Source organism: Schistocerca piceifrons, chromosome 3 (assembly GCF_021461385.2).
Source record: "Schistocerca piceifrons isolate TAMUIC-IGC-003096 chromosome 3, iqSchPice1.1, whole genome shotgun sequence".
In the NCBI taxonomy this organism is placed as follows: domain Eukaryota; kingdom Metazoa; phylum Arthropoda; class Insecta; order Orthoptera; family Acrididae; genus Schistocerca; species Schistocerca piceifrons.
The window spans coordinates 720,359,390-720,380,928 of NC_060140.1; the positions used below are offsets into that span (position 1 = coordinate 720,359,390).

Sequence of the window (21,539 nt, forward strand, 5' to 3'; positions counted from 1 at the left end):
GAAAGGTCACCACCAAATTCAATGCACTTTCCAACTCGTGTAAATAAGTTACATATTATTACTCGGACTTGGTGCGACAGTTACAGAAGACTATAGACACCAGGCCTGGTTATCAGGACACCACCCATCTACAAAAAGTGCGAAATGCACCAAAGTTGTTGAGAAAACATTCATATGTCACGTGTTTGTCCGTGGTAGCATCAAAATATTATTGTCTATTACAAATTATGTGCTACTATGTTTGCGGTTGTACTATCACTGTAAGCCTACCGCAGTCTGTAGCCGAGGTCTACTCTCAAACAACCAGTTCGAATCCTGCTGGTGAAAAAATTTTCGTCGTCAGTATCCGGCGGACAGGCGGGGGTGAGCTGGTGTCGTCAAGTTCGCCACACTCTACACAGAGCGCTGAGTTAAATTACAGACCTACCCAGAGTACGTGCCCTACGTCCGCGCAGGGTGACCCATTAGTCAGACTTAGGCCTGAACTTGCCAGCCTTTTTAGTGCTATTCGAAAATAGTATGCTATGAGCATGTTCACCTAATTCCCTTCTTTCATAATCATCAATAGCAATACAAACACGACATCACACTGCAAACGCACTCACTCTACCTACACGAAACAATTACAGTTAAAAACACTTCTATCGTACAAACAACTACAAATGCCATCAGCCACACGAGAAAATGGATGTTTCAGAATTATCCCAGCCATCTGGGTCAGACACATACAGTGCCCACATAAAACAGTTACAGCTAGCAAAAATTCACATACTTTTTGCGTATATTACTGTTTCTGAAAAGATGCATGCTTCGTAATGTTAAATTGTTGCATTTTAGGTGAAGAAAATCATCTTTTAAAGTTTGTGACTATCTTTCATTACAAACTAATGGTTGACACTGTTTCCGAAGCAGTAAGAACGACATACAGCTTTGCAGAAACAGGAAGTTATCTAAAACTCTTGTGTTTTAGTAGTCTCAAACGTTTACTAGCTATAATTATTCCTGTATGCAGTCGCGGATGACGATGGACGCAAACCTACAACTATTCGCACACCATTAATCCAGTTAACTCCAAGTGACGTTTCCAGCAACTTGCTATAATTCCGAATATTGTAAAGGGAAAATGACAGAAGATTTAGTAATACCCAGCCGGTCCCCTTTCTTTACTGTTTCGAAGAGATAATCTCGGTCACTGCTGAAAATGGACCATCTATTTATACGATGTTTTGCCTTGGGACCTGCCCATTCTAGTTTCTCTCACAGTATGTCTGCTATCCCCCGAAAACTTCTTTTGTTTGTTCTACAAATGTGGCATTTGTCACATCAGATACGAAGACGCTACAGCAGCACCACTCTCGTACTTTGGATAACGTGCACTCCCTTCTAGACTGCCCGATTTAGCTAGAAAGGTGACTTTAACAACTGTGACCCCTCACCACACATGACGCCTGGCTGGCGTGCACTAGGACACCGCAGTAGCATGTAACACTGGCACTAGGAACACGCGTCACGAACCGGGTGTCGGCGCGGCGGCGAGCGCGCGGCAGCCCGCCTGCTGCACCTCGCACATGGCGGCACCGGCAGCTGCCTCCAAACTGACGGCGCTGCGCCGCCTGCCTTTTTTAGTGCAACTCGGCAGACCGGCGCCCAGCGCAGCGGCCGGGAGGGGAGGCGGTCGCACTACAACAAGTAGCTCTATTAGCCGCCCACGGCGCCGTGCCGCGAGGTGCACAGCACGCTCCGCCGCACACCTCCGAAACCTCAATGGGCGCGCTTGTGCCGCACTGGGCCAATCGGGCCCGGGCATCTCCACAGTCTAGCGAGCGCCCATACGCCTACCAGTCATGGGGACCCAGCTGCTGGGGAGGGGGGAACCAGCTGCACTCTAGGCTTCCCGTGCGGTGCCACCGGCACCGGGAACGTTGCAGCTTGAGCGGGGGTCCTGCAGAAACGGGTTTCACTTGCGATCCTCAGAACAGTGTAGCAACTGACATAATATTACCTCAGTCTACAAGCCCCCGTAAACGATCAAACATTTTGTCGAAGTTAACAATATTTGCCAAATACTTGACCGTGTACGGTGCTGCTTGTTGTGTTTGTCAAGTACAGGTCTTGTTTTAAGTGTTCGCGAGAAATTTTGATAGACGGAAAGTTTGACATGACGGCGAACGTTGTTTGTGTCGATGTTTCGCCGCATATGTATAGTGAAAAATCGTTTTATAATTTATCTCACTGCATGGTGAGTTTCTACAACTATGGAAACTACGATCAAGGACAAGAACAAAATAGCGCTGACAATTACAAAAATGGTAGAAGTATCACATAAATTGAAGTTCTCCGGTTCTTCTACGGACGGTGTAGGCTACACGATCCAACATTGTGGTATTTTAATGAACTATCATTAGAGGAACAAGAAGGCTAGAATAAATTTTCGTATACTTGCGTCTTCTTTTTCAATGTGAGAGCGAAGTATCTCTAAAACAAATTTTGAAACGTTTCACTGTCCATCCGCTGAAAGCTGATACAGACATCAGTTACTGAATGTAACATTTCCATTAACAGGTTTTCAGGTGTATATATCTCTCTAAATTTCAACAATTTCCTGGCCAAGCGCTTGTTTTCTTCTTCTGGTTCTTCTGTAAACACGGTGCCAGAGTGATGTTAGAAACGCTTTACCTGCATTTGTAGCCGTTCCCACTAGTGTCAAAATACATCACACACGAAAACCATCTGCTTCAAAAATATGGTTAAACTGACAGGCTTTTTTAGTACGTGTACAGCTTGTTTGACTCACCCGTAATGAACCTGACAGACAAGTCTGGTCTTTTAAGAGGGACTTAACAACTTTTTAAAATGCTTAATTGTCCGTTTGAAGAAAGCTGATGTCTCATTTTAAGCCATTCCCGGGAGTAGCGTCTTGTTCTTTAAACACAGTGCCAAAGTCAATGCTAGGACTGCTTTGTCTGCATTTGTGGCCATTCTCATTGCTGTCGAAAAACTCACGGACACAAACAGCGTCTCCTTCAGAGTGAGGTTAAACTGCCAACCTTTGTTCGTACGTGTACGCACTTTTTTGACAATCAGTGGCTAGGCAATGGCGCGTTCGTTAATCAAGTTTGCTCGTTTACGGGGGCCTCAACATACAGGCGAGACACTCACTGCTGTGGAAGGTTTGACCTTCTGGCAGCTGAAGCGAGACTCTCCTCAAGCGGTAAGTCTCTTAACGTCAAATCCTCTGTGAGAATATTATTGTTTTTGAAACTTCCTGACAGATTAAAACTGTGTGCCGGACTGGGACGTGAATTTGGGACATTTGCCTTTTCGAGAACATTATTCCGCACAAGCGACTTTCCATTTGTGTTACATGCAGTAATTACTGCACTCTTTTCTGAGATGATCAACTGCTTTTCATCGGAAGTTACGACAGCATAAGGATAAAACGCTTTTTTTAAGTGCTGTATCCACGGAAACGGTACCTGTCTTGTTTCCAAGAGTCGAAGTTTTCCAGTTTTCAGACTGGCTGACTCCTTGTCCGTCAGTAATAGTTTTCTCAATGAATGTCCGCTATACCACACAATAATTAACACTGACGGGCAGTGTTATCACTTTGCTGGCGTTGATTCATCGTGTAATGCTTGGATGCAGGTCTATGTTTTGGACTCCGATTGTCCTTGTTTTATAAAATTCCAAGCTTTCAACTATGCTTTCTCGTTCGCACTTTGTCACTCGGTTCCGTAATCTTTTAACACAGGAATCTAATTCATACTCGAAGGAAGTCGATCATGGCTGACTACCGACATAAAGAAACAGGAAAGAGCCATTCACTCTGGTAAGTTAAACATTTGGATGCGTGTCTGATTGGACGCTATTGTACACGTAACACAACACACCAGATTATCACATCGCCTGACAAACGATTAACTGTTACGCCGATTGTATTCAGTTGAATTAACTGTTTAGACTAAGTTTTGAATAAAACTGATTACGGAGAATTTCTTAGTTCTTAAGCTGCCTTCCTTCTCTTTTATACAGACATTCGGAATGGACTTTTTTTCAGTTCCTGGGCTGTCGGTCCATGCATTTATTTCCCTGGTATTAATTTCGGTTTGCGATTTTATTATTTTAAGTAAGTCGGCAGTCCTTGTGTGGCGCCATCCACTTGGGCGCCTGGTTACACATTGTCCACAGATTTTTCACGGCAAGGAAAAAAAAAATGGTTCAAATGGCTCTGAGCACTATGGGACTCAACTGCTGAGGTCATTAGTCCCCTAGAACTTAGAACTAGTTAAACCTAACTAACCTAAGGACATCACAAACATCCATGCCCGAGGCAGGATTCGAACCTGCGACCGTAGCGGTCTTGCGGTTCCAGACTGCAGCGCCTTTAACCGCACGGCCACTTCGGCCGGCACGGCAAGGAAACATAGGGCGTGCAACACTCCATTTCCTTATGTTTAAAAACAGCTGAGGGTCTAACAGAGGCTTTGTTTAGACAAAATAGCATTTTCTTTGATAACCATCTTCACTGGAAATCACAATCGTGCAATATACAGGGTGTTCCAAATGTGATGGTCAATACTGAGGGACATGACAAGAATGATAATTCGAAACAAAAAAGTCAAGTAAAAATGGGCTCTAAAAGACACACCTTTGAGCAATTCTTGATCTTCTATACTGTGAAGCAAATCTCTTCTACGGCAAGCTCTTTGCTTTTCATATTTTGGGAAGTGGTAATATGGACCAAAACAAAAAAAGTCCAATAAACATGTGCTCTAAAATGCATACCTTAAGAGCTATGAGGACTTGTTCATCTTCGCTACTTTGAAACACAACTCTTCTAATACACAAGTGCTCATAACTTTAAAGGTATGCATTTGAGACCAAATGTTTACTGGACATTTTTTTCTGGTTTACGTCCATACAACCACTTCCTAAAATATGGGAAGGCTGCAGTAGAAGAGCTCATAACTCTTTAAGATATACGTTTTAGAGCTCATGTTCAAATGGTTCAAATGGCTCTGAGCACTATGAGACTTAACATCTGGGGTCATCAGTCCTCTAGAACTCCGAACCACTTAAAACTAACTAACCTAAGGACATCACACACATCCATACCCGAGGCAGGATTCGAACCTGCGACCGTAGCAGTCGCGCGGTTCCGGACTGAAGCACCTAGAACTGCTCGGCCACCGCGGCCAGCAGAGCTCATGTTTACTTGACCTTTTTGTTTCAATGACCATTCCTGCCATATTCCGGAATACTGACCATCACTTCAGAAACACCCTGTACAACCGAGTAACTTTTTATGGCTCGTTTGTGGACAGATTCATGAACAAAATCGATCGCCTTTAATACAAATAAAACAGTACAGCTGAGTATTGTATTATTAATTGTTAACTTTAATGTGAACTGTTGTGTAGCGTTGTCACCTTTTGCTTACATATGCTCCTGCAACCGATAATACGATCATTAAATGAAGTGGGTAGCTCTTAATGCCACCAAATCATTAACTTGATCGCAGAGTCACTGACATCCGGCAATTACAGATTACTTTCTATTTTTTGGTGCAATAACCCAGCCTAATCCCTAACACAAGATGTCGACGCGCTACCAGCTAAGCAAGTAGTGGTGGTCATACGGACAGTTCTCAGATGTGGAGAAAACAAGGGTGCACGAACTCCAACTGCAGTTGGCCGAAATCCGCCTTGAAAGTGCACGCCAGATTAACGAGCACTGGTCAGTCGCGGGCCACCAGGAATGTGGTGTTTTGGCGGATTTCCCCATTTCTCAAGGAAACTGTGGTTCGGTTCCCATCCCCGAGTCAGAAACACAACAGATTATTAAAACTTGAAAACACGCAGAATAAAGTTATCACTCTATGGTAACTAATGTTTGTGGAGAAACAATGAGCATCAATGTACAGGGTAATAATTAAAAAAAACTGCAAACTGTAGTCAGACGGTCGCCCATCATTAACGGACACTGCCTATCATTAACAGACTCTGCCTATCATTAACAGACACTGCCACAACTGAGACACCCATTGCTTTTGAATATGTGACAGTTGTGCGGAAGGACTCTTGTGAATAGACGGAATGTTTTGACATTTCTACGGAGCCCAATACTTCTGGCAGGCTTTTGCTTTCATATTCGTTGGTTTTGTCAACTCACAAGCAAACTGTCACATTCCATTCTAACTTAGATACTTGGCTAAAGTTATACCATCGCAATCACGTCGTTTGACTCACATTCGTTGTCTTCGCCAAGTCGCAAACAAACTCTCACATTCCAATCTAACCTAGACCTCGTCTGAAGATGGGTAAATCAGCTTGAAACCGGTAAAGGCAAAATAAATCATCTTAAAAAAGGGACTGGTCGCAACTTTCTCAACCTTTCAATACACATTAAAACTAATTCTTTGTAACAGTTCTCGTAGACTACAGCCCACTGTGCCAGACGCTAGACAGGACACGAACTCTTACTGTACCTGTAAGGTATCTGCTTATTCCGGCACATCTGCAAACTCAGCAGCAACTTCCTTCTGCAGAGCCGGCCGGAGTGGCCGTGCGGTTCTAGGCGCTTCAGTCTGGAGCCGAGCGACCGCAACGGTCGCAGGTTCGAATCCTGCCTCGGGCATAGATGTGTGTGATGTCCTTAGGTTAGTTAGGTTTAAGTAGTTCTAAGTTCTAGGCGACTGATGAGCTCAGGAGTTAAGTCGCATAGTGTTCAGAGCCATTTGAACCATTTAAACCTTCTGCAGAAGTGCCTCTCGCCGGCCGCGGTGGTCTAGCGTTTCAGGCGCTCAGTCCGGAACCGCGCGACTGCTACGGTCGCAGGTTCGAATCCTGCCTCGGGCATGGATGTGTGTGATGTCCTTAGGTTAGTTAGGTTTAAGTAGTTCTAAGTTCTAGGGGACTGATGACCAGAGATGTTAAGTCCCATAGTGCTCAGAGCCATTTGAACCATTTGAAGTGCCTCTCCGCACAACTGTTCCATCCTCCTGACTTCAGCTGTCATATTCAAATATGTGCGTTTTTAGTCCTATTGTCTCGATATTTTGTTTTTCGCGTTACCAAAGTTCCTCTCTTAGACACCGAACAGGTGTGATAAAGACACGCTGTGCGAATGGTTCATATCACTGTGCCTAGGATGAGTGATTTATATGGTAAGCACATTTTCGTGGAGCTCTGAGCGTTCGCGGTCACACACTTCTCTCGTTAAGTGAACTCTGAATTTTGGCTTGTTCATCTCATGACTTACGTTTGCAACCAAATTGGATTGCGAACAAGAGGAATATGACATTTACTTTATAGCTACAATAATTTACACACTAATAAACCCTAATACTAAAATGAGTTTTCTACAAACAGCTATTTATACTTAGGAAGATTTGAACAAGTTGTATCCAGCTGAGATTACCAATTCGTTCTGTGGGAATTCGTCCACGAAGTAACAGCATTTCCGCATCAGTACCTATTATAATTCCATCTGCATTAACAATTTCCATTTCAATTAAGTATAAATTTTCATTCCCATGCACTGAGGTGCCTGAGCATACAGTTTTAGGGTTTCTTGTGTCGTGTATATGAACAAATTGAGTTCCGTCATATAACTCCTGTTTGGTACATAAAAGGGTAGTAATTCCATAAATATATGGGCTGAGAGAGATAATATTTGCAGGTTTTTAAATACGCGACTTGGTTCTCTCTGATGTACAGCTCATATTCCGAATGACTTTGTTCTGTATCTTTAGTATCCGCACTATGTTGAAGGGATTTCCCCCCCCCCCCCTCCCAAAAAAAAATACTACGCCTAAAAATAGACTGAAAGTAAATTGTATATGCTGCTTTTCGTGTGTTCGTGTTAGCTGCGGTTGATAATATAGTAGATCAGTTTGGTAGAGGGGTACTCAGTACGTACCTCCCAGCTCAAATTTTTATCCAGACTTGTTCCTAAGAATTTGATAAAGTTCTTCGACATCGTGGTTGTGAATAATCTTCATCTGCCCACACATTTACTGTTTGCTCTTAAACTGCATAATGTGAGTCTTAGATATTTTCAAATTAGGTCCATTTAGTTGAAAACAAATTTCTAAGACCTTGAGGTTTCTAATCTATGACTCGAGAACTGCTTCTGTATCCTGATTTTCAACAAACACAGAAGTAGCGCCTGCATAAGTAACTGACAGGTACCTGATATTTACTGGTAAATAATTCAGACAGATTGTAAATAGGACTGGACATAGAGTGGAGCCTTATCGGGCACCCCGAGATGGTATTTCCAGTCAGAATAATAATTTGTCCAATTTAAAGTAATGCTAACCCTTTACTTTCTGTTTTATAAGTAGCTGGGTAGCAGGTTGGTCTCTTAGACTTCATCGCCAAGTAAATTAAATCACGCTTTAGATTCCCACGAAATGCTGTGTTTGCATGAAACTAGCCTAATGCTCTATCAGTGTACACTTCTTATGCACAGACGAACGCCGTGTAAAGTGGTCAATAGTGTGCTGCTGCTGCTGCCGACACCAGAATCGGCGGTAGCGAGCACTCGTGGCCTTCCGCTGTTGAACCCTAGTTCAGGCAGGCGAGGCAGAACTCCTGTGGTAGACTCAGTGGTGCCGGAACTAGTCTTTTGATGTTCCGCCTCAAACGCCAACTTGCCGCGCTGGTGCCAACTGTTCGAAGGGCTGGCGGCTCCAGAGGACGGCGCCAGTGGTGTAGATCGACCAGCAGCCGCGGCTGGCGAGCCAGCCCATTCGGACAGTTAGGAAACTCTCCCTTAAGGCCAGAGAGCCCCCAGAAAATGACTTTCAGTCCTCGTTAACTCCCTATGGGAGCCTTTTTTCTTTACAGTTCTTACAGAAAATGAAACTGCAAACAGCTAACTGATCTGTAGAAAGATTTGTATCATGGCTGGCATCTGGCTGGAAATAAACGGAAGACCGAGAATATATGACGTCTTTACACGGCCTATCGTTAGCTGTTTCTAACACATGAAAAGTATGTTGGGTAGATACTAGCTGTTTCTAACACAAAAAATTATGTTGGGTAGATACACTTCGGCCGTTTGCGTCCTTTTGTTGCGAATTTTCCCGAAACGATAGCTTTCAGTTGAACGAAGTGCTCTTAAAAGCCAGAGGTAAATAATCGTAAAAAACTTGTTCAAAAATTTGCTTCGAAACGGGTCACTGAACAAGAACAACAGATATCGCGATACACTCCACGCAGCCACGATAAGAGATATATTTTAGATAATTAGACAAGATCGGCGATGAAAGTGGACGAATATATCAGTGTGTTGTGAATTACGAAGTGCTTTCAGGCGGATACATGAGAGCTACGACACTTGGATATGAAATACGCACATAAAAATTTAACTTTTCCATTTCTTACAGTAATTTCCTCAAAAATAAAGAAATGACGTAAATTTATGACGTGAATGCGTTACCTACCAAGGCACTGGATGCTTCGTATATGATTTTTCGTAAAGAGATGAGTACATTACTCATTCTAAAAGGTTTTTACCCGAAAAAAATATAGCTGGAACAATGGAGATACATAACCCACTGTCTCTTACTTCTGTATGAATTTTGTCAGTGAACAACGTGTTTCTAAGAAACAAGGAATACAAGAATAGAAAAGGAATCCGACCGTGGATTACGGCTCAAGTGATTTAGGGGTGTTACAGAAAATCGAAATCGGGGTAGCCGGATGAGGATCTCAGCCTCGCTCGTCCAGAACACTATTCTAGTGTCTTAAACATTACGTAACACAACTTGGCCTGCCATAATGACTCTTGGAGCAAGGCAGACAGCTGGAACAGACTATCCGTAAAGAAAGTATAACAAAAATCGTGGCCGGGCATTCAAACTGGATTATTTCTTGACGGAGAGGAAGATCAAGGGGTGAAAAAAGGGATCGCACTATCATACAACTTCGTCGGAAACAATAATGTGAGCTGAGACCGGTAAAAAAAATAACACCATAAAAATGTGAGGACAGACTATAACATCGTAAAATCACCTCAGTATTCTCCTGTTAAATTACGAAAGAGCTGAAACTGGACGAATCGGGATTAGGATTTGACTGTTTTGGAGTAAGTATTCAATTATTACTAACCAAAATGCCACTTGATAGCTCAATGCGCCAATATACACAACTGTTGTTATCTGGCTTAGCTTAACACTACGACCTTCCACGGCAACGATAAAAGGGTACCATGTCATAAAATACGACTTACTAAGCAATCTTCTTTGCTTTGAAATGTGCTAGAGTATAACATACCAAGCAAAAAATATTGATCTAATTAGTATTGTGGAACATCTTCCCTTACAGTATACCATATATCAACTGAGACTGTGGGGATGCTACACTGCCACAGATACACCTATATCTACGCTCTCTGAGTGTTGGATGTGCGGCGGAGGGTAGATGCATTTCTTTCGCTTCCTCCTCGCAGTCCTCGACTGACTTATGTATGAACAAAATACAAGCGTATACGTTAGAATTTTTTATCGCCATGGTAAATTTCTAGAACCTTTCCATAACAGTCATTACATTGAAGTTTACAGAGAGAAAAATATATAAGCACCAATACCAGTAGCACACGAAAGCAAAAAATGTCGATCGTGTCCTGTTCCATGAATTGCAGTTCAGTGTTGACGCTGTTACCTGACGTGCTGATATTTTGTATGGGAGTGAAAAGCGAAGCGCTTCCACAGTTGTGTGGGGCAAACCTCAAAATACAGCAATGCGCATTGACGGTACGGGCGGGAATCGGTACTGCCATACGTTGTGTAAGTAGGCTGTCTAGTTTTCTTATTGGCAACGTTACGTAGCGCTCTGTATGAAAATCACTGGCTGTGCTGTGTGCAGTCTGTGGCTGGGTGGCATTGTTGAAATATTCGCTATTGTAGTGTTGGGCAGTTGGCAGTTAACAGCGCGTAGCGTTGCGCAGTTGGAGGTGAGCCGCCAGCAGTGGTGGATGTGGGGAGAGAAATGGCGGAGTTTTGAAATTTGTAAGACTGGATGTCATGAACTGCTATGTATAATATGATTTTTCAACACTATTAAGGTAAATACATTGTTTGTTCTCTATTAAAATCTTTCATTTGCTAACTATGCCTATCAGTAGTAAGTGCCTTCCGTAGTTTGAATCTTTTATTTAGCCGGCAGTAGTGGCGCTCGCTGTATTGCAGTAGTTCGAGTAACGAAGATTTTTGTGAGGTAAGTGATTTGTGAAAGGTATAGGTTAGTCAGGGACATTCTTTTGTAGAGATTATTGAAAGATTGCGTTGCGCTAAAAATATTGTGTGTCAGTTTAAGCACAGTCATGTATAATTGTTCAAAGGGGACGTTTCAGTTGGGACCACCATTCTCGCCCAAATGTTATAATGAGTGCATCTGACTTTTCAAAACGCAGTGAGTCTAGAAAGAAAAATTTTACTGGGGAGACCAAACACTCCTCGAGTAAAGCTTTATAATAATGGGTAATTTGCGTATGAGAAATTATTAATATTCCTGAATATAAAAAAATGGGATAAGCACAAAAAATCTCACTCTTTATTTGAAGGCACAGCTGCTACTAAAATTTTTGTAATCTATATATTTATTTGATTTTGCACGAACGACACACTCATTTCGTGTTTTGAACCAAATATACCCACAAAAATACAAGAATTTATTCATTAACTTTTATTTTGAGCAATAATAAATGGTACAAAGAAACACAAAGATGTTCCATCTGCATTATAAGCACTACAATCAAAATGAATAATTATGGTTTAATGGTAACACACTGTTCGTATGAGAAATTTGCATTTATTCTGTTAGCATTCACTCAAAATTTTAATTAGGCGTAACATCTTTAAACAATCTCTATAAAGAGTGCAACCAAAATTTTAATTAAACTTGTTACTTTAATAATACATTTTTGTTGTTTACAAAATGCTTTTTTTTATCCTCTTCAAAGCACTTGGTATCCACGTCCCTCCTCCAAGCAGTCATACTCCTCATCCTCAGCTTCGTAAGGCTGTTTCAGAAGGTACTAAGTCTTTTTTACTAATTTTGTGGGGTGTATCAAAATGACAACATTTGTGTCAGGTATATGATCTGTTGCTAAATCTGTTTAAAGTAAGGTCATACAAATTTTCGATGAATTATCGAAGCCCTAAGAAGTCTCCCTGCTAGAAATAATGAACGCTCTTTCCCCTTCAGTTTCTTTTTCAGTATTATTCGCTTCCTATCTTTTATACCCACCGATTTCTTCAGATAATGACGAAAGTCAAAGTTTAAAATATTCCATTCTATTCGTAGCAGCCCAAAACATGTCGTAAGGATAAGAAATATTTTAAATGTAAAAGCTGGAGCGTTTAATATTCAAGAAAGAAAACCCATTGGGTAGTCAACTTCGTAACAAAATTTTCTTTTGAAGTCACTTACCTTTTCATTTGCTCAAAAAAATGTTCAAATATGTGTGAAATCTTATGGGACTTAACTGCTAAGGTCGTCAGTCCCTAAGCTTACACACTACTTAACCTAAATTATCCTAAGGACAAACACACACACCCATGCCCGAGGGAGGACTCGAACCTCCGCCGGGATCAGCCGCACAGTCCGTGACCGCAGCGCCCTAGATCGCTCGGCTAATCCCGCGCGGCTCTAGCGTCTCAATTCCGTTACTCTTACTTCGCAATTTAAAATCTTATCGAATATACAGAATGGTCAGAAACAGTCTGAAAAGTTTGTAAGGGTGTAGTAGTGTACGTGCGGCTCCATTTGCTCCTCTTTTCTTTTGTCTACGCCCTTCTGCCGCTTCCTAGGTTCAGAAGAGTAGTCCCCTACACGTACCCTTTCTTCCATGTCCGCCATGTTTCACACGAACTCCTAGCTCACGCAAAACACAAATCTGTTATATACGACAATGCATTGGACAAAACAATAATCAGTATACTACGCACACATTGGTGTGAACTTTCAAAATACTTTCTGCCTTGATGTCACGGATTTTATTGGTATTTAGTTACTACTTACATTAGCAGTTGGGGAAAAAACGGAACTATCGCGATTTGAAAGAGATTTTGTGCTGCACATATTGTGTTTAAACCAAGCACACAATTGTATTTCTTAGAGCGCTAAAGACTTATGGATGAACAGAGTAACGAACAAACACTGTAAACAGTCTGCAATTTTCTAACTTTAGTTTGAAATTAAATAAATCTTGTCTACGCTGCAAATTACCCCAGCATCTGCTACGACTGCTCTATAGCGGTAGGCTGAAGTTCTCGAAGAGCGACGAAGTCACAGAAACAAAAAAATGGTGGTTCAAATGGCTCTGAGCACTATGGGACTTTACATCTTAGGTCATCAGTCCCCTAGAACTTAGAACTACTTAAACCTAACTAACCTAAGAACATCACACACATCCATGTCCGAGGCAGGATTCGAACCTGCGACCGTAGCAGTCCTGCGGTTCCGGACTGCAGCGCCTAGAACCGCATGGCCACCGCGGCCGCCTCTCAGAAACACATCTATAGTTTATCCCACGTCGATATGGAGTTGTGTTGCCATTCACGGTGACTATTGTTGCTTTGCCTGTTCCTCAGCTATTCCTCTGGCATATATTTGTTGCTAGCGACTTGAGTGAAATACGAAAAAATCCTATAACACCTACACTACTATATTGAAGTACAGGGTGATCCGTTCGAGATGTTAGAAAAGTAAAACACTATGCAGGGTGGTCCATTGATCGTGACCGGGCCAAATATCTTACGAAATAAGCGTCAAACGAAAAAACTACACAAAACGAAACTTGTCTAGCTTGAAGGGGGAAACCAGATGGCGCTATGGTTGGCCCGCTAGATGGCGCTGCCATACGTCAAACGGATATCAACTGCGTTTTTTTAAAACATGAACCCCCATTTTTATTACATATTCTTGTAGTACGTAAAGAAATTTAGTTGGACCACTTTTTTCGCTTTGCGATAGATGGTGCTGTAATAGTCACAAACATATGGCTCACAATTTTAGACGAACAGTTGGTAACAGGTAGGTTTTTTAAATTAAAATACAGAACGTAGGTACGTTTGAACATTTTATTTCGGTTGTTCCAATGTGATACATGTACCTTTGTAAACTTATCATTTCTGAGAACGCATGCTGTTACAGCGTGATTACCTGTAAATATCACATTAATGCAATAAATGCTCAAAATGATGTCCGTCAACCTCACTGCAGTTGGCAATACGTGTAACGACATTCCTCTCAACAGTGAGTAGTTCGCATTCCGTAATGTTCGCACATGCATTGGCAATGTACTGACGCATGTTGTCAGACGTTGTCGGTGGATCACGATGGCAAATATCCTTCAACTTTCCCCACAGAAAGATATCCGGGGATGTCAGATCTGGGGAACGTGCGGGCCATGGTATGGTGCTTCAACGACCAATCCACCTGTCATGAAATATGCTATTCAATAACGCTTCAACCGCACGCGAGCTATGTGCCGGACATCCATAATGTTGGAAGTACATCGCCATTCTGTCATGCAGTGAAAAATCTTGTAGTAACATCGGTGGAACATTACGTAGGGAATCAGCATACATTGCACCATTTAGATTCCCATCGATAAAATGGGGGCCAATTTTCCTTCCTCCCATAATGCCGCACCATACATTAACCCGCCAAGGTCGCTGATGTTCCACTTGTCGCAGCCATGGATTTTCCGTTGCCCAATAGTCATATTAATGCGGTTTACGTTACCGCTGTTGGTGAATGACGCTTCGTCGCTAAATAGAACGCGTGCAAAAAATCTGTCATCGCCCCGTAATTTCTCTTGTGCCCAGTGGCACAACTGTACACGATGTTCAAAGTCGTCGCCATGCAGTTCCTGGTGCATAGAAATATGGTACGGGTGCAATCGATGTTAATGTAGCATTCTCAACACCGACGTGTTTGAGATTCCCGATTCTCGAGCAATTTGTCTGCTACTGATGTGCGGATTAGCCGCGACAGCAGCTAAAACACTTACTTGGGCATCATCATTTCTTGCAGGTCGTCGTTGACGTTTCACATGTGGCTGAACACTTCGTGTTTCCTTAAATAACGTAACTATCCGGCGAACGGTCCGGACGCTTCGATGATGTCGTCCAGGATACCGAGCAGCGTACATAGCACACGCCCGTTAGTCATTTTGATCACAATAGCCATACATCAACACGATATCGACCTTTTCCGCAATTGGTAAACGGTCCATTTTAACACGGGTAACGTATCACGAAGCAAATACCGTCCGAACTGGCGGAATGTTACGTGATACCACGTACTTATACGTTTGTGACTATTACAGCGCCATTATCACAAAGCGAAAAAAGTGGTCCAACTAAATTTCTTTACGTACTACACGAATATGTAAAAAAAATGGGGGTTCCTATTTTATAAAGCGCAGTTGATATCCGTTTGACCTATGGCAGCGCCATCTAGCGGACCAACGGTAGCACCATCTGGTTTCCCCCTTCAAGCTAGACGAGTTTCGTTCTTTTTAGTTTTTTTCGTTTGATGCTTATTTCTTGAGATATTTAGCCCGGTAACTATCAATGGACCAGCCTGTATACAAGAAACTACCCAAGTTTATTGCTTGTTAAAGATAGGCCTACATCATGCGTAGGAGAACTTGGAGATTGTGTCTGAAGTTAGTGTAACAGCACATCAGTGCTCAACATGTCCACTATTGCGAATGTGGCACGTATCATTCCTGGCGTCCATGTTGCGCCACGTGGCTCGTAGCATATCTGGGGCGATTTGCTGAAAGGCCGCTGTAATCTGCCTCCGCAGGTCAGCCGGCTTTGTGCTTACACTGTTGACTTGACATTGTTGTTGTTGTGGTCTTCAGTCCTGAGACTGGTTTGATGCAGCTCTCCATGCTACTCTATCCTGTGCAAGTGACTTGACATAGCCCCACAAAAATATCTGTAGGCTTTAGGTCGGGGCTATTAGGAGGCCATGGGATAGGTCCACCACGGGCACACCAGCGATCATTGAGCATCTGGTTTAATTGTTCCCGTATTGTGAGAGCCCAGTCCGGTGGAATGGCGCCCTGTTGATAGATAATGGTGTCAAGTATCCGATCTTCTTGTAACTGAGGGGCCACATACTGCTCGATTATTTCATGTTAATTGACGGGACTGTCTGCACCACAATAAAGATTGGGCCGAATACTTTCTGATGGGTCATTCCGAACCACACATTCACTTCAGGGCGGGGTCTTCCTAGCTCGTACGAGACATGTGAATTCCTGCTTCCCCAAATGATCCAGTTCAGCTTGGCGATCATTTTGCTCCGTTTCTACAACGCTATCTTCCGCCTGTGTGAGACACTTTTCATCCATTTTCTAAGAACATTTAACAATGTATCAATTTGATGGAACACACCTAACGATGTACCAACGTCTGAAAAGTCGCTGGGGAAAATTTTGCATACCATACTACACACTAAGCGCGTTGTTGTGGCGTAACGACCACTTTTACTGGACAATCGAAGAAACACACAGCGCGTTGACTTGTGCCACCTCCGTACAGAGTTTCTGACATCTAGTGTTTGCGCTGTGAACTAAGCGCATTTCAGATTGATAGAAAATCTCACTGTGAGTGTGTGTGTGTGTGTGTGTGTGAGAGAGAGAGAGAGAGAGAGAGAGAGAGAGAGAGGGGGGGGGGCGATTCTGCTTGCTTTATAGTTCGAGGTTCCACAACTGTTGCTCGGCACAACCTTCACACACATGTATCTTCTCGAGGAGACAAGGGTGGCAAGCGTGAGAGTTTCTTGGAAAGAAGGAAGAGGGAGAGAAAGAGGCAGCGGGCAGCCGTAGAGGAACTGCTGGGCCCCTTTCGGGACAAAGGGCGGTAGACGTGGGTGTGCGGAGGGCGTGCGGCACAGGCAGAGGCCCGCAGTGGCCCACAAAGGCGTTTCGGCCTCTGGCTCTGCCGCTGCCGCTATTCATTCGCGTGCCTCGCGAGGCGAGCCATCGCATTCCAGGCCTAGGGCCCCGCCTGCCTCTACCGCCACCAGCTGTTGTCCACTGCGCCGGCCTGCACGCAGTTCCGATTAGAACCGGGCATTCAGCGCGGTAAACAATATCAGTACGAAGGTAAGCATACCGGATAAAAAATACGACGCCCCCAGGAGTCATCACACCAATGCCACGTAAAACCGCCTCTGGTGTTGATAACCCTCTCAACACAGCGAGGAAGAGAGAGTACAGGTTTCTTCAAGTATGCCATGTCCAGCTGAAGCCAGTCACTGATGACTGGATCCCGTACAGCTACCAAACTGCGGATGTATCGACTGCTACGTTTCACCCGCTATTCCGTCTGCCTCCACAGCTGAGTGGTGAGCGCGGCAGAATGCCATGCATGGGGGTCCGTAACATATTATTTTTGCTTTCTTCCTCAATTTACCTTTAGTTTGTAGTATATGTAAAAATTTCTCCGACTTCTGCTCTATCTGTCATGCTGATGTTTTCTCTCATACTGTCCCACCTAACAGTGCTGATTAGAGGAAGATATCAAACCCGCATGGACATCGTGCCTGTAGCGCCCCAAAGTGCGTCACATACACAAATCTGAACTCATAATCAATTTGTTGACGATAGATATAAAGTATTATGCCTGTTCTGCAATTGTTGGCCCAAAAAAAAGACGACAAATGACCATTGAAAAGGGTTCTAGGAACATCAATAAGAGACAAATGCAAAAGAAAAGAATATACAAACGAAAACCTATAAAAATAACAGTAATGTTTACCAAATGTAGAAATATATCTTAATAGAAAGAAATGCTTTAAAAATGTATCGTTGTTAAAAATTTAAATAAATATATATGGTTACAAGAAAAAGTTCGATTTCCGACCCGGTCGGAGATTTTCTCTACTCACCGATTGGATGTTGTGTTGTCTCCATCATATTTTAATACTCATCGACTTGCAAATCATAGACGTGGCGTTCACCAAAATGGCTTGACCCAGGCGACTGGTCTACCAGACAGGAGACCCTAGTCACAGGCTCATTTCATTTCACCCTCTATAGTCGGCGGTATTTTCTAACCTATTACGATCGGGTGATTTAGAGAGCCATTCAAGAATGCCTTAATGTTCATCAATCAAGGAACGCAGGCTTGCGGCTATCTGAAGACGGCTGTTATCATCTTGAAAGATCGGAGTGTCCACAGAAAAAGTCATCCTGGTGATGCCAAACAAAGAGAAACAGTTGGACGACGAGAACGTCAGGAAAAAACAACAATCCTCGTTTCATCTTCACTGTGAACTGTACGACGGGGATCAAGCCACGGTATGAAAAACAAAACTGTTCCCGAAACATCACGTAACGACCTCAGGCCTGAAGTACACCACCACGCACTGCCGGTTTAACACTTCATTGGGCATTTGTCGCAGTCGGCACCTTGGATAGTTTGGAAAGCTGGATATTCGCCATCATCGGACCATAGTGCATGTCTTCAGTCAGTTGCTGTCCTGTTTTTGTGTTGTATGGCCCGAAGAAGACATGCGGCTTTGTGTGTTGCTGTGAGCAACGGCCTTTACCTAAATACCAGACCCAAAACGGCCATTGGATGTAGTTTCCTCCGCAATGTTCACTCGTAAACTAGTTCACATGGAGCCACATTCACCGACAACAGAGTTTCCTTTCGGTTTCAGACAGACAGTATTGAAAGTACGTGACATCCGTCCTATGTTCCTGTTGGTTAGGTTCCTTCTACGACTACTGACACATATCTTTGGATGTTATATTTTGAATGTTTCTCCAGTCAGTTGGCAGTTGATGGTTGAAGTGCTGATACCACAGTTGCAAGTAGTCTGCGTAAACCAGTTATGTCGGCCACTGATGCAGTGTATATATGGATCGTGATAAACCTTTCAGCATCGACTACGGCCTGAAGATGGCGCAATGAAGCGCCGAAACTGATAGCAACACAACAAATAAACTCATAAGGACGGCTGCAAGCGTTTCAATTTCTTACAATAGTGAACGGCCGTGGTCCCCAAGACCTCCAGTCAAAAGGGTGGATATACGAAAACCAGCTGACTACCGTAGCTCAGCACAGTCACTGTGCATCAATAAGGTTAAAGGTCTGAAGATGATCATGTCATGATCGAAACCAGTCATCTTTTAATAAACGTGGTTTGCGATATAGGCTGTTATAATTAATTTCAAATATTATATTTCGATCGCCGATTTTTCCAATAATTTTTTCAAAAATAAAGTATTTATTTCCCGTGGGCCCTTCACGGAGCCGAGCGTCAGCGAAGTGTGGCGGACAAGCCGACAATTGCGACGTCACAACTTCGTTTCCAGGGCCCGTATTATTCGTGGGCCCCGACTGCCACGACTTAACGTCAGCTATACAGGGTCACGTGACTGCCTGGTACCATCTGTGGCGATACAAAACGACCAGTGCTCTGTTTTAAGAGGTGACTACTATCTCGTCCGGTAAATCTCGTCCAAACTCTAGACAAGGTTAACAAATCACAAGCAGTGTATACTGGACATTCTTCCCCTCGTCCTTTGTGGTGCGGCGTCGCTATACTTGTGAAATTATTTTAATAAAGGTTGTTAGCCAAAAGGTTAAAATAGTGACTATTTCTACACTCAGATGCATACGAAGTTAAAAATCACTAACGGGTTTTGTGTGTTCGTTCTACTCCACATGCCTCGTACAATTACCTCTGTTACATTTAACTGAATTCACTGCCAATGCGTTAAAAGCTAATACTGTAATGTAATATAATAATGTAACATAATTTAATAAGCTGTGCAGCTGACGACTGACTTTTTATCTTTGGTGAAACATTCTGCAGCTGCTGAACTACAGCTACGAACAAAATCATTAATTAGGTACATGTCTCTTCATTTTTCTTACAGATGTTCGGCAAGCATGATATCCTGATGGAAACATCAAATTCAAAGAATAATCAGAGAGGCTGTTGCCTGCTTTTTGATAGATCTTTTATATAAACTGAGAAAATGAACGGCTTATCGCCCATCCTTGAGTGTACTGATTACTGATAAGCATCTGACATAAGAATAACCTATATACTTGTGGAGATTCTGCATACCTTCAATATCAGTCGGTAGTGTGCTACGGTATCTTGTGAGTTCTGGCAACCTAAGAAAACGGAACTCTTCGTGCGCCTAAATTTACAAAAATCACACGTCAAGGGAGTTAGCTGTTTTTTCAACGAGTAATAGTTTCTAAATAGGTACTTATTTTTAACAGAGAAACAATTCCTTCGACAAAACTTATTCTTATTACGCTGATAAAGTTGACGATGTTGTACAGTCGTGAAGTACACCAAGTGGCGGCTGCAGAAGAGACAGAGAAGATCGCTTTAAATGAAATGGCCGATATTGAGTACAGTACAGATTAGTACCTGCAAAAAAGTGACAACAGCATCAGCTGCTGGTAACAGTGGCTGTTTGATGGTATTCAATTTTTCTGTAATAATTAACGTGCTTTTCACACAGCCACAGCCGGCCGGAGTGGCTGTGCGGTTCTAAGCGCTACAGTCTGGAGCCGAGCGACCACTACGGTCGCAGGTTCGAATCCTGCCTCGGGCATGGATATGTGTGATGTCTTTAGGTTAGTTAGGTTTAAGTAGTTCTAAGTTCTAGGCGACTGATGACCTCAGAAGTTAAGTCGCATAGTGCTCAGAGCCATGTGAACCATTTGAACACAGCCATAGTCTCATCAACAAAACAGGACTGACTACTGTGTACCACTAGTAACTACGCTATTTTTACTTCAGTTCGCACGTTCTGTGGCATTTTTTATGCTTTAGATATGCCTGGCCACTACCTAAATAAAAATTAAACGACGGCCGGGAATCTCCACTTGGGGATGTTCGGCCGCCGAAAAGCAAGTCTTTTCAATTGACACAACATGGGGTGATTCGCCTGTCGATGATAATGAAATGATGATGAGGAAAACATAACACATGGTCCCCGAGCGGAGAAAATCTCCGATCCAGCCAGGATTCGAAACGGGCCCACTTTATGGCAGTCAGACGCGCTGACCCCACACCCACCGAGGCGCTGATACTACCTATATACAAATCACGTGAATGTGATATCAAATTCAAAAACAAAATCTACAAATTGCAGATGTGCCAACGCACTTATTAAATAACATTCGAAGAATTACAAGAAATGAAAAAAAATGGTGTAACGATTGGTGAGTTTCAATGAACGACGAGCATTGTTGGAGAGTGAGTCAGAGAGCATCACCTTTTGCAGATCGTAAAACACAGTATTTGGGAATAATTATTTATGTCCAATAAATGATGATCACTATTCAGGAACGCGAAACCATCAGGAATATCCAGTCACAGAGCCTAATTGACGCTGCATATCAGATTGTAAATGATTTTAGGTAGTGCAAATTGCATTTCGACGGTCTCCTTATTAATGAAACTGAGTAAGGAGACCAAAACTAAAACTGAAATGAAAATTGCTAGAAGATTAAAATAACCGGCATC

General features: G+C 42.9%; 1 protein-coding gene across 3 annotated transcripts in view; it reads right to left on the bottom strand.

Moving 5' to 3' along the window:
* The window catches only part of LOC124789871 (liprin-beta-1), a 303,083-nt gene that overhangs the window by 158,603 nt on the left and 122,941 nt on the right, over window positions 1–21,539 (bottom strand). The window contains exon 1 of one of the 3 annotated variants that reach the window (XR_007016179.1): window positions 1,516–1,571. The exons of 1 other annotated variant lie outside the window; for it this stretch is intronic. The gene's annotated coding sequence lies outside the window, so the exon portion shown is untranslated. Of the gene's footprint in view, window positions 1–1,436; window positions 1,572–21,539 lie in introns of those variants that run through there. One more of the 3 variants, XR_007016180.1, reaches the window with a different exon arrangement.